This window comes from Macrobrachium nipponense, chromosome 14 (genome assembly GCF_015104395.2).
Source record: "Macrobrachium nipponense isolate FS-2020 chromosome 14, ASM1510439v2, whole genome shotgun sequence".
Taxonomy (NCBI): domain Eukaryota; kingdom Metazoa; phylum Arthropoda; class Malacostraca; order Decapoda; family Palaemonidae; genus Macrobrachium; species Macrobrachium nipponense.
The window spans coordinates 94553416-94560790 of record NC_087207.1 but is presented as its reverse complement, the minus strand read 5'-3'; positions in this window follow the sequence as shown (position 1 = coordinate 94560790).

Here is a 7375-nt window from a genome sequence, read left to right as displayed (position 1 = left end):
ATAGAAAGAAGAAAAGATTTTGTACTTACTTAAATATGATTTTGAGAGAAATATGATAGTATAACGTTTCGGGGGTTTTTTTTGGGGGGGTGGGGGCATTCTTAACTCATTTTATTTCCATTTTTCTGTTAGCTAATTTTGGGAAATAAAAAAATATATTTTGTAACAGAGAGAGTTTATGTTAGCCTAGTTTGAACCTTTGATTTTCAGCTAACTTCAGAAATGGTATCCAACATGAAAAGGTAGGCCACGTTACCAGTTAGGTGTTTTTTTTTTTTTTCGGTTTTTTTTTTTTTGTTTTTTTTTTTTTTTCATTTGTTTACGAGTGTTATAATGAAGTCGTTATATATATATATATATATATATATATATATATATATATATATATATATATATATATATAGTATATGTAAGGCCTAGGGTTTTTGATTAATAATATATTATCCATGCGTTCTCTGTGACCTATGGAATGTGGAGAACAGTGCAGGAGTGACGACCTGAGAGGTAGCTGATCAATGAGAATTCTAGGGGTGGCGTGAGATAAAAATTGCTTAGTTCGTCAAGTCAATGCACGACAGTTTATGAACTCTTCTCAAGTGCCTTTGTGAAACTGGATGCAGCTAGAACCGCGAGGCGCTAGCGAACTGTGTGTTCGTATGTTGCGTGTGTGCCTTTTCCCTTTAATAGGTTCATACCCAAGCCTATGGGAGGGGATTTGATAGAGGGCTTCAAGTCACAGGCAAGATGCCGTGGCATTCGCGGGGAGTTTTTTATTGATAGTGTCTTAGTGTCCGGTTGTCTGGGTAAGTGTCAAGTGCTTTAGCCAAAAGGGATGGCTTGTTTGATATCTTGTAAGATGTTCCATTTTATTAACTTTGTCTTTAAACTTGTGTGTACTTACCGGGATGTGTTCTGTATCTTTGAAACAGACGGATCTGGTACTTGTGGAATGCAGAGGGACAAAGAATTCCAGAGGGTGTGGACTTTTTGATGACTTGACATTGTACTGTTTTTTTGGGTTAGTCTGTAAGACTGGATTGCTTGATAGATTGATTTATTTGTTCTTGTTAAATAAATGTTAATGTTATGATGCAACTCTCTCATTTTCATTTACTGTTAGAATGGAGAGAAAGAGGTGGAGAGAGAGAGAGAGAGAGAGAGATTGCTGAGAGAGAGAGAGAGAGAAAGGTTATGAGAATGGGGTCTGCCTTCTGTTTCGTGTCCACGCTTACCTTATGAATACTGGGGGAATAATCCCCCCATGTTACAGTGGTGGCAGACAGTTAAGAGGGGATATAAAAGTCTTCTTTCTTTTTTATGCCTGGGAACGCCAATGTAGAGATGGGTGGCCAGTTAAAAATAAAAGGGGTTATGGAAAATCGTTAAACTGTTAGTTTTCAGTTACTTAGTGAGCAAAAATGAGAAAATATCTGTCTGTTAACTGTGCTAAATGGAGGGAAGGATTTTGTTGGACTCAGCATTTTTCCCAGGGAGTCAGCCTAGAAGCAGTGACCGCACCCAGTGTGACTTTTTTTGCTTGTGTAATGACGAGTGATTCGTTTTACGAGAGATTTGAGATATTTCATGGGGAGATTAGTTGATAATTATTACAGATAATTATTCAAGGAGAATTATTACAAGGAATTAATGGGAGAAGTCGTTGTGTTACTTAATTGTTGAGTTTTTGTAAACTTTGGAGAATATTTCAGTGATTCACGGGGATGAGTTTTGCTGAATCTTGATGAATCTGACTGAATCTTGGTGAATTGTGGTGAAACTTGCTGAACTTTTGCTGAATTTTTTTGCTGAATTCCTTGGAGAATGGACAAGCATTAACACTGGTAATATTTTTTGTACTGATACTGATGATTTTGATGATAGCAATTTTTTTGGTGATTTTGTGATAATGATATTTCTGATACTGATTTTTTATATACTAATACGTGGGTGCCGTAATGCTATCAAGGGTGGTGAAATCTTTTTTTTGAATTAACAACACATTGTTGTTTTTTAGTTTTTTTTTTCTTTTTTTTATGAGTTCAGCAGATAATTTGCTTGACATATAGTGAGTTACGGGAGATAGTTAATGGTGCCGTTGATTTTTCTTTTCTTCCTTTTTTTGGAAATTAGCCATCGCTGACACAAGTTTTTGTTTTTTTTTACTATGGGTGCAATTTGAATTTGTTTTTTTCTCTCCAGTTGTTGTGGAATATTTTTTAATATCTCAGTTCATGACTTAGAGTCATTGTTCGAGAACGTGTTTGTGTTTCAGCTATTTGATGCTATAGAAATTTATGGGAGGAATTTTTTGCATGTTTTGAATGCATACGTAATGGCACTACATTTTTTTCTCTGGGTATTTGTGTTCAGAAATTGTGAGTTTTCTTGCACAATACCCTTGTTGTATTTGTGACAACTTTGTGAGAGATAGGAAACTTGGTTAAGTTTTCTAGTGGCCTATGTCGTAGTGCATATGGAGAAGTCTTGGCTAAGACTCTGTGAACTTGGAGTTCTGTTATAATGAGTTGTGGCACATTAGTGATTTTTTTCTAGAATTTTCTAGACAGTTTTATTTGCCGAGTTTTTGCCCTTTTTTTTTTTTAGCAGTTATGCTAAATGGAGAGAGTTTTTATAGTTTTTGACTATAACATTGAGTTATTCTTTGGATCGAGAATTGGAGTTATAATTGAGATATATTTGTTATAATTGGAGTTATATATTATTTTGGAGTTATATTTGTATTTTTTGAGATATAATATGTGGGAGATATATTTTTTGGCCATTTTTGATATTTGCCAATGTGGTATGAGCTATGTTTAGTTCAATTATTTGCAGCAATCTTTGTTGCAAATGGAGACACATATTTGGAGATTATGGGGGCCCCGGCAATATTTGTGTATGTGAGTTAGTTGCCTTGAGTGCACATTTTTTGGAGATATATTTTTTGGAGCCTTGTTTTGTTCCACATGGAGTTATTGGGGAAATAGAGGTAAATATTTTGTATTTGCCGAAATAGAGGTGATTATTCTCTATTCCTGGAGTGGAGTTGTTTTTATTGACATGTGGCTATTGGAGAAATAAGAGAATAATATAAGGGGGTTGGTTATTAACCAAATGGAGGAAATATTATTATAACCGGAGTGGTGTTATTATTAATATGGTGTCTCATAATGGAGTTGGAATTAATCTTGGGCGGGTGACCCTTTTTTTTTGTGGTTATGGGAGTTTTTTTGAGCAAAGAGAAGATTTCTGTGGTTCTCTTTTTTGGTTTCGTGACTATTTAGAGGCGAGTGTCATTACTGCATTACGAGTCATTTGGAGATGTGTGTGCATTTTTTATGTTCACAAGTGTGTTATTCTTGGAGAAATATAATTTGGGAAAAGTCATGTTGAGAGAATAAGTCTTCGAGACAAATTTTTGGACACATTAGTCATATCCTGGAGTTAATTCTGTGAAATGTGTCAGTTAGACTTTTTTTCTAGAGAATCATGAGTTTCCAAACTTATGTGTCTTACTGGACAATTCTTATGCTGTTGTTTGAGCATGCGTCCGCAGGCGATTTTTCTGCTGACAAGCGATGTGATGAGCCTTGTGCTGATTCTTTTCTTCTGATGGTGACAGATCAGAATTTTTGCAGTATCTGGAAATATTGACAATAGCATTTCACGAAAGCGCATGTGTGAGAGTTTGCTTTCTGGCAAATTCCGTGGCTTTACATGGAGCATTTCTTGGGAAAAACGCGGGAGTTATGCATATTATACATGTATTATGTATTTTGTGATTGGGGAAATCTACTTGTGATTATCCTTTTTTTTTATTATTTTTCTTCCTTTTCCTATGAGAGATATAATTTGGGGATTGAGCTTAAGTAGCATTTCTTTTTTGGACGGGAGATTTGATTTTACCGGGAGATGTGATTTTTCTGGGGTTGTTACTTAAGTAATGGGAGTTTGACATTAAGTCTCATTGTGATTAATTATTGAGCAGTAAAGGGGTTTTTGCTGTTAAAAGTTGGAGATTTTTACTGATTTTGTGGGTTGTTCAAATATCAGAGTTTGAGAGAACATTTTTTGGGTCTGGGTATGTTACGAGATACTTTTCTTTTTTTTTTTTTTTGGGCTTATTACGATAATTTTTTTTTTTTTTTTTTTTTCTTGTGAGCACATTCGAGTTTGAAATGTGAGTGCAGAATTCCGTGGAGTTGCTGTGATTTCTGAGTTGTGTGTGTGCTGATGTGTGAGTTTGGAGAATTGAGTTGGAGAACTTGATGTTTTTTTTTCTTCTTTGAGAGTTGTGATAATGACTTATGATTTAGTAGTCATATTAAGGGAGTTAATTGGGAGACGTTCAGTTAGTATTTCTGACCTTTTGAGATCGTTGTTTGATAGAAGTAGTGGGTTAATTTTCTTAGATTGACCAGTGACTCGACTGACATACTAACGCCAAAAAGTCGTTCCCGACGCCAGCAAGACGTCCACCAGCCGTGAAGAGAGGTTGCTGCCATATTGCCCAGGGTGATTACAAGTATTTTCCACATGGGTGATCGCGAGAATCCTACAGCGTGTTTTTTGGGGATCTACAGAAGCCGTGAGAAGTCTTCTACGATGAGGGAGGCATTCCGTCTTCCTACAGCCTGCTATAGCTGTTGCTGTCTGTTCAGCTACTTGCAGACAAGCGAAGAGGGATATTCAAGAATCCTAATGCAGAAAATATGAGAGAAATGCGTCTTGTGTTATTGGGAGATTAGAGCGATAAGACTTTATTTTATAATGCCAGAGACGTGCAGTTTTTCTTATATTTTATTTTAAGCCGCCCAGTGTATCTTCTATTATATAAGCAATTTTGCTAGGCGGGAGCTAGCATTTGTGCGAGGCCGAGCTATCTGTAAGGCCTAGGGTTTTTTATTAATAATATATTTATCCATGCGTTCTCTGTGACCTATGGAATGTGGAGACAGTGCAGGAGTGACGACCTGAGAGTAGCGATCAATGAGATTCTAGGGGTGGCGTGAGATAAAAATGCTTAGTTCGTCAAGTCAATGCACGACAGTTTATGAACTCTTCTCAAAGTGCCTTTGTGGAACTGGATGCAGCTAGAACCGCGAGGCGCTAGCGAGCTGTGTGTTCGTATGTGCGTGTGTGCCATTTTCCCTTTAATAGGTTCATACCCAAGCCTATGGGAGGGGATTTTGATAGAGGGCTTCAAGTCACAGGCAAGATGCCGTGGCATCGCCGGGGAGTTTTTTATTGATAGTGTCTTAGTGTCCGGTTGTCTGGGTAAGTGTCAAGTGCTTTAGCCAAAGGGATGGCTTGTTTGATATCTTGTAAGATGTTCCATTTTATTAACTTTGTCTTTAAACTTGTGTGTACTTACCGGATGTGTTCTGTATCTTTGAAACAGACGGATCTGGTACTTGTGGAATGCAGAGGGACAAAGAATTCCCAGAGGGGTGTGGACTTTTTGGTGACTTAACATTGTACTGTTTTTGGGTTAGTCTGTAAGACTGGATTGCTTGATAGATTGATTTATTTGTTCTTGTTAATAAACGTTAATGTTATGATGCAACTCTCTCATTTTCATTACCTGTTAGAATGGAGAGAAAGAGGTGGAGAGAGAGAGAGAGAGATTGCGAGAGAGAGAGAGAGAGAGAGGTTATGAGTAATGGGGTCTGCCTTCCGTTTCGTGTCCACGCTTACCTTATGAATACTGGGGGAATAATCCCCCCATGTTACATATACTATTATATATGTATATATATATATATATATATATATATATATATATATATATATATATATATATATATATATATATATATATATATATATATATATATATTGCGTGTGTGTGTGTGCGTGCCATATTCAACTTAATTCAAGCAGGCAGGTTAGAAATCGTTCATTGTTTTAAATTTCATTTGACACAGAATGAAGCAGAACAGAAAATTCATTTTGATGTGTGTATGACTGAATGAACCTGACACAAAACTCCTTTCCCTCTTGTGACTGATGGAGTGAAACGACTGTAAGTTAATAATTTTTTTTCCTTATATACCGTGGAAATAAGACGTTAATTTGGCCTGTTGCGATGCTCGTCATATCGTTAAAATTCTTTTCAATAAGATTATGCAATTCATTTTCTTAAAAAGCCCAGCTAACCAGTTATACTGATCCAAAGCAATTGGTGTTTACCCCCTGAATAATGAGGCTTTGTCTTTCCTTCGTCAGCGACAGCAGCGTCAACAATACCATACTGCGACGAATGTCATTAGCGTCGAAGGCTATAGACTGCTGATATTCTTCAGAAATAGGCCGCCCCTTTTTATTCTCGTTCATTCTGTCGAGTGCATGACACCAATGTGCTCTGAGATAATTGGACTGTTTCGTAGTACATGGATTGCTTCGTTCCTAATTTGACAGACTGGCGTAAGCTGGAATCTATCGTTTTCCCATTGTGAGGAATGGACTTGAAAGATTTTTCATATTATTAGGGTTTTCTCATTAATCCTCTTTCTAGGACATTTGGTTTTGAAAATGTGACAACACAGACAGCTGAAGCTTTGATGTGCTATAGGGTAACAAAAACTAAGTCACTTTGGCAGAAAACGTAATAAAAAAAAATAATTGGTTACACCATTGGTCAAACAGTGTCGGTTTTCCAGGTCTTCTCATATCGTGCCTTGCGTCTTTATTATGATTATTATTATTTCGGTTTAATCACAGTCCTCCAATTTGCACTGGGTGTATTTATAGCATGGGGTTCCGGGTTGCATCCTACCTCCTTAGTAAGTCCATCACTTTTCATTTCTATGTGCGCTGTTTCCAGGAGCATACTCTTTTCCATTAGTCCTGGAGCTACTTCAACCTCTTATTTTTCCAGATTCCTTTTCAGGGATCTAGGAATCGTGCCTAGTGTTTCTATGATTATGGGTACAATTTCCACTGGCATATCCCATCCTCTTATTTCTATTTTTCAGGTCATTTTCCTTTTCTTTCTCTTCAACTCTGGTGTCCCTCCCAGTATTGCAACAACAATGAGTTATGCTTTCTTCTTGATTTGTCAATCAATGACACGTCTGGTCTATTTGCACGTATCACCCTATATGTTTTCTGATAACCATGTCCCAGAGGTCTTTGCCTGATTGTTTTCTATCACTCCAGGTTGGTGCTCGTACCACTTATTACTGCAAGGTAGCTGATGTTTCTTGCACCGGCTCCACTGGAGGACTTTTGCCACTGAATCATGCCTCTTTTTGTACTGGTTCTGTGCAAGTGCTGCGGGCATTCGCTTGCTATGTGGTTTATGGTCTCATTTTTCGTATTGCACTTCCTGCATTTGGCTAGAGATGTTATTTCCGTCTATCGTTCTTTGAAC